This window comes from Epinephelus fuscoguttatus, linkage group LG14, assembly GCF_011397635.1.
Source record: "Epinephelus fuscoguttatus linkage group LG14, E.fuscoguttatus.final_Chr_v1".
In the NCBI taxonomy this organism is placed as follows: Eukaryota; Metazoa; Chordata; class Actinopteri; order Perciformes; family Serranidae; genus Epinephelus; species Epinephelus fuscoguttatus.
The window spans coordinates 2,437,121-2,444,157 of NC_064765.1; the positions used below are offsets into that span (position 1 = coordinate 2,437,121).

At 35.6% G+C, this 7,037-nt stretch overlaps 2 protein-coding genes across 3 annotated transcripts in view; one reads left to right on the forward strand and one right to left on the reverse strand.

Moving 5' to 3' along the window:
* Positions 1-4,678, reverse strand: part of loxl3b (lysyl oxidase-like 3b) — a 41,495-nt gene extending 36,817 nt beyond the window's left edge. Inside the window, exon 1 of one of the 2 annotated variants that reach the window (XM_049596109.1) lies at positions 4,429-4,678. The gene's annotated coding sequence lies outside the window, so the exon portion shown is untranslated. The remainder of the gene's footprint in view (positions 1-4,428) is intronic. The other variant, XM_049596108.1, reaches the window with a different exon arrangement.
* LOC125900850 (histone-lysine N-methyltransferase 2D-like) overlaps positions 1-7,037 on the forward strand; it is a 422,240-nt gene that overhangs the window by 105,232 nt on the left and 309,971 nt on the right. The window lies entirely within an intron of this gene.

The following is a 7,037-nucleotide window of genomic DNA, read 5'->3' on the forward strand; positions in this document are numbered from 1 at the left end:
GCTGTTCTTGAGATATCACGTTCATGTGTTCACAATTTATTTGTTTTGGAGAGGAAGAGACCTCTGAGGATAATTCAGCTCCTGAACGTCTGCATCGAAACCCATTTTGAACCCAGTCATGTTCCAAACACACACAAAAATATTGTAACGGTGGATTTCTCGTCTAAATGTATTCATAAATCATTAGCCAAAAATGAACGGATACTTTTTAAAGTAAAAGCCGTAAATCTTTCTCGTGATTTTTTGACATTTATAAGTAACACAACATCTCATTTCACTTTAAAAACCAAATTATGTACTTTACCGATTTGATTAACAGACTAAAAGGTGTCCTGCTCTTCCTCCTGGCCTCACGGTCGGCCATGCTTGTTAAAAAAGGGGGCGTGGCTCTACTTCAGTCCATTTTAGATGATGTGGCGCACTGTGATTGGCTTATAGACATTTAATCAATAAGTCGGTGCATTTGTGTGGAGTCAGATGACAATGAACATAGATCTAGACATCCTAGAAAAGTTATGTTTATTGGAATGGACGGGAGATGTGAGAAAAAAGCAGCATTGGAGAAGCATCAGTTTTTTTAATGTGAAACTGCTTCATTCAGTGTTTTTACTGGTTTAAATTAGCTGGTCTGTTTGTTTGGTAAAGAAAGAGATCTCTGTGGATAACTCAGCTCCTGGTACAAACCTCCTGAACAACCAGGAGAAGTTCCAGCTGGGAACAATCTACAATTCTCTCCACTGGATACGACTAAATCCCCCTAAACCTGACACACTGTACCTTCAAGCTCTTTAAGACGTAAGAAAAACCTGACCGATGCACCATGTCACCACTTATCCTCTGGAAAACAGCTGCAGAGCATCTGGACCAAAATATATTAAATTATTAACAACTAAAAAACATTTCAAACTGCAGCCTTTGTGTTTCAGGAGACAGTGAGGATGAATTCATGCATCACAAACTTCGATCAACAAACAGAAAACACCTTTAGGAAGGATTCTGTAACTCCAATGTTTCCCTACACTGAAACCTGAAACTACACAGCAGCAGTAAATAATTCATTATTCATTAGGGACTGTTCTTTACTTATACTTATCCACCGTATATGACTTTTAGATTTTTAAAACTTACCCTTTGATGTTTGAAAGTTAAAAGTTGAAGATGAAATCCTGGAGTTGAAGAAGCCTCAATTTTTGTCTCTTGTTGTCATGCTGGCTAGCTCATGTTACGGTTTATTTTTGGCTAGTGCCGATAAACTGTGGAGGGTCATGGATTTACCTCCAGTCACTTCCTACAGTCCAGCTACCTGCTAACAGCTAACAGCTAACAGCTAACTTAACAAGCCCTCTTCCTGCTGATTTCATGTTCTTTCTCTCCACGTCCTCTCAGTAGCTAGTGGCGTTGAGTGGGCACCAGAGAGCTTTAGTCATTTTGACGTAACGACACAGCGTGTTTCGGGACTCATGTGACATCAGATAACTCCGCCCATCTCCCCCAGAGAGCAGGTAAAGCATATCAAGGGGGGGGCTGGGGAGGCAGGACCCCAGAAGAAAGGCCTCTCTATTAATTAGTAGCTTGTTGTTGTGGCCTTATGGAATACTTAAAACTAATAGTAGTAATAGTATTAGTAAAAAATAGTAAAAGATAAGTCGCATTGATTACTGCTTGTCGCACATGATGTGTTCAAGGACCATCGGAAATGTAAAAATCCAACAATATTTTCTATTTTAACAGTTTCTAATTTAATTTTTGTGATTTTTAAAGGTTTTCTTAAAAAAAATCTGCAGTAAAATAAAAACAAAATACAGCCTATGGGGTGCCGTTTGTAAGTGTCTCACGCTGAAAATAACATCAACATTTTGCCACATTCAGCTTTAAACAATGTTTAAAAAAGTATTGTGAATTTTTTAACGTCACCTTTTACCACATTTACAGCAATATTTGTTAACTTAGAAATATATTAAATAGTTAAATCTAAATATTAAATGTGGCACCTAAATGTTAAATGTTAAATCTAAATATTAAATCTAAATCTAAATATTAAATTTAAATATTAAATCTAAATCTAAATGCTAAATATAAATATAAATATTAAATCTAAATCTAAATATAAATGTTAAATCTAAATATTAAATCTAAATCTAAATCTAAATGCTAAATATAAATATAAATATAAATGTTAAATCTAAATCCTAAATATAAATATAAATATAAATGTTAAATCTAAATATTAAATATAAATCTAAATCTAAATGTTAAATCTAAATCTAAATGTTAAATGTTAAATCTAAATGTTCTGGGTGAAACTAAATATTTAGCTAATATGCAAATTTACACTGCCGGTCACCGGAAGTACCAAAATAAAAGCTCGAGATGGTTAGACTGTGTTTATAGAATCAAATAACGAATTAAAACCAACTTATCGGGGGAAATGGACACTTGAACATACATTAGCGTGATAATAACTACCTAAAATAACAAGAAACGTGTTTGGAGAAATTTTATTTGACGTGTACTTTGAGTTGTTAGTGTCCCTTCTGAGGGAATCACCTTGTTGTTTACAAATACTTCTGGGTAGAAAACCAGCGGAGTTTAGCAACATATATATATGCACATCTCACGTTTTTCACGTCACTGTATCACCATTTAGACTAATCTGGTGTTTGTAAAGCCTATAAACACTATGACTGAACAAACATTACTATCACGTTCTGAAATTAATAACATGGTTATCGTAGATTAGCGAGGCTAACTGTTAGCTGTTGCCCCGTTAGCGGTGTCTGTAATGACTCACTAACTCTAAACGGTCCGTGAAGAAAATATTTTTTCCAGCGGATGTCTTAGTTACAACATGATTGAGCTAACTGGAGTAGTTTCATGTCGTATCCGACAACGGGAGACATTTAACAGATGACGTCCTGATGTTAGCTTTGCTGCTGCTGTTAGCTGTCCCTGTCAGCTGCGGCCACTGGTGCTTTCTAGACATCGTGATTTCCCCAAACTGAATAAATACCACACATCGCAACACAAAACTGCTTTGCTAGATCAATCATGTTGTAACTAAGATATCCGCTGGAAAAAAAATATTTTTTTCACGGACCGTTTAAGAGTTAATGAGTCATTACAGACACTGCTAACGGGGCTAAGAACTGACGGTTGTTAGCTTAGCTTAGGTTGTTAATCCCTCAGAAGGGACACTAACAACTCAAAGTACACGTCAAATAAAATTTCTCCAAACACGTTTCTTGTTATTTTAGGTCATTATTATCACGCTAATGTATGTTCAAGTGTCCATTTCCCCCGATAAGTTGGTTTTAATTCGTTATTTGATTCTATAAACACAGTCTGACCATCTCGAGCTTTTATTTTGGTACTTCCGGTGACCGGCAGTGTGAATTTGCATATTAGCTAAATATTCAGTTTCACCCAAAACATTTAGATTTAACATTTAGATTTAGATTTAGCATTTAGATTTAACATTTAAATTTAGATTTATATTTAATATTTAGATTTAACATTTATATTTATATTTAGCATTTAGATTAACATTTATATTTATATTTATATTTAACATTTAGATTTAGATTTAGATTTAGATTTAATATTTAGATTTAACATTTAGATTTAGATTTAGATTTAATATTTAGATTTAATATTTAGATTTAACATTTAACATTTAGGTGCCACATTTAATATTTAGATTTAACTATTTAATATATTTCTAAGTTAACAAATATTGCTGTAAATGTGGTAAAAGGTGACGTTAAAAAAATCACAATACTTTTTTAAACATTGTTTGAAGCTAAATGTGGCAAAATGTTGATGTTATTTTCAGCGTGAGACACTTTACAAACGGCACCCCATATACAGCCATCTAGATGTGTAGCCCCTCCCCTCAGCCAAAATAAAACGTCCCTCTCCAATGCTTAATTTTTTTTGACATGCCTCCACATTTTTGCACCACCCCTCCCCTCTCATAAGTAATGAACAGTCCCTTAATTACTCTTAATGATGGAGCCTTGTTAGAGACTGGTACCAGTTTAGTGCACCACTCCAGACACTTGGCAGCAGAGCTTCCTGTGAATAGATGATTTTCCGAGTCAATATTTGGCTTTGGGAACACACTTTGTTTCCTGTTGCAGCATTCCTCACATTTTTCCACCTCCAACATCCACAATGCTAAAAGTCAAAGTTTTAAATGTGTAGATTTTAAGAATGAGGCTGGATTTAGTTTGACTTCAGAGCTCAACGCTGCCTCCCAGTTATCAAATACAAATACAGCACATGAGGTGTGACTTAATCTCCAGGATGTGAGTATTAAACGCAGCTTGTTTTTTTAGTTTTACTGTTTAAAACCAGCTCGTCAGGACTCTTTCCTAAGGACCCTTAACTTCTGCCCTTCTCGTCACTTCTCCCTCAGACCCATCTTACCTTATGGTCCCAGTATGAGGAGGTGATAACGGTTCCAGTGGAGACGGAGGAGCTGCTGATCCAGGAGGTCACAGACGGAACTCCGAAGACTACAGATGAAGAAATATCCCGGGACTTGTGTTAAATCATCTCCTCCATCAAACCCGGGTCAGATTAGCAGAGCAGTGATCCACCGAGCAGCCAATTACTCCTCTCAGACTTATCGTCTGTAAATTGCCAGCTGTGCAGCCTTCACTGAGGAGGAGGAGGAGGAGGAGGAGGCTGCAGGGCTGAAGTGGGCTGGATCTATTCCCTGGAAGGACACTAACTCTTTCATGGATGTTTCTGTAACAGCCCTCCTCTCTTGCATAACTCCCCAAAACGTGAATTTGAGTTATTTCACACGCAGGCTACGTGCCGGAGGAAGAGTCCGTGTCCGAGGAAGATTTACAAGCGGAACATACCTGCAAAGCTTCTTTAGGGGAAAAAAATGTTGACTGTAAGATGAAGAAAATGTCCTTACCTTAAACTGACCTGCAGCTGAGGGGGCTGCACACCAGGACCTTAATGTGACTTTACAATAAAGCTGTACCTTCATGTCCCCTGATATCAACACACAGATCTTTATACTTTAATACAAGTAACAATACTACAGAGTATAAATACTCAGTTACATGTTAAAGTCCTGCATTCGGACTGAAGTAAAAGTACAAAGGTAAAACTGCTCAGGTGTCTGCAGTGTGGCTCATTTGAACATCATAGATTACTGGATTATAAATGATGCATTAATGTGTTCATCACTTTAATGTTCAAGCTGGAGAATGTGGGTTAAATTTAATTACTTAATTCACTGCTTGGTAGCTGCGACTCTTAAGTCAGTTAAGGGGAGAGTTAAGGGGAAAGCAGTGGTCCTCCTCTTTTTGAGGCTCTTCGTGCTCTGAAAGCTTGTTAGATTTTTAAAGTGAAGCCTCAAATCTGTCTGACACCCACTTTCAAATGTGTCAAACCTTTATTGTTTTTGTGAAAATGCAATTAAGGGATGTTTCACTGCATTTTTTTTCACATGTAGACCACATCAGACCAGGTCCAGACCAAAAACTAAACTTGGACTTCTTAAATCTGGACTTGATTAACACAGAGAGGTTAAATGCCTGTGGAAATGCAGTGAAATGTCCCTTTATTGCAGTTTCACAAGTAGAATAAGAGTTTCACAAATCTGAAACTGTGTTTTAAATAATATTTAGTCTCTCTGGGAGAATAAAGTCCAGATCTGATCTGTCTACGTACAGCTGTTTCTGATGTGGTCTTCATTTGAAAAATGCTGTGAAATGTCCCTTTATTGCATTTTCATGAATAGAATTAAAGTTTAGGAAAGAATTACATTTGCCATAAGACTGCAACAAAGTGTGTTTTTGAAAAGATGGGAAAGATGGATCATGTATGTTACACCGGTGCGACCATCTTTTGTCTAACGCTAAACTGTTTGTCCTTTTTCTCCTATTCTTCCCCTTTTTACTTCATTTTTAAAGTTTAAAGTTTGTTTGTTTTTTTGAAATATCGTGGAGGTGCACCCCAGCGTTTCTGTTCTACGAAGTTTAGTTCTTATATTGTATTAACAGATTGCCTTATAATATGGTGGATGGACCAATCATTCATCTCTGTAGTATTTATATAGACTTAGATATACTGTGGAGATTCAACTGTAATTTACGGATGAATGGATGAGAATGGTGAAATGTTATGTCAAAGAACATGTCAACCATGTAAAAAGAATTAAAGTTTAATTTCATTTTTATTTTCATGCTTTCACTACAGTAGATGAGCATAAAGCAGAGGATGAGTCCTTCAGCAGTCTGAGTTACTTTCTCCTTCAGTGTTGTTTCGCAGCTTCATCCATAAAAATACATCTTTATTTATTAGATGATTTTTATCTTATATTAATGATCTATCTAGTAACTAAAGCTGTGCCGTAACTGTAGTTGGGTAAAAAGCACATTTCTCTCTGAAAAGTAGTGGAGTAACATTAGTGTAAATTAAAGATACTCAAGTAACAAAAGTACCTCAGAATTGTAAATATACTTAGTTACTTTCCACCACTGTCAGTTACAGGATGTGAAGGGTGAAGATCAGCTGAGATATCTAACAGCGTTCTGCGACCACAGCTGTTTCATCATTGTGTGTTATAGTAAGGCACTGATGGAAAGTAACTAAGTATTTTTAAAAGTACTTTAGAGGTACTTGTATCTACTTTTACATTGCATTTCAGATGCAAATATCGTACTTTTACTTTTTGTTGTGAATTATTACAACACATTATTATGGACAGAGACGTGACTGCTACTTAACTCTATATATGATAAATATTTACTGGCTTCAATTTAAAATGCATTAATATTATTGTGTACGTGTAAGGGCATCAGTATTTATGATTTAATATTTCTGAAATTGAAGATTCAGCATGAATACTTTTATTTTTTTGATGTAATCTAAGTATATATTGATGCTTGTATTTTTATACTTGAACTTACAACTTGTACTTGAACTACAGAATTTCATTGTTTGTGCAATGACAATAAAGATTATTCTTCTAAATAAAATTGCTACATTTCCATAAGTAATGAACACTGCTA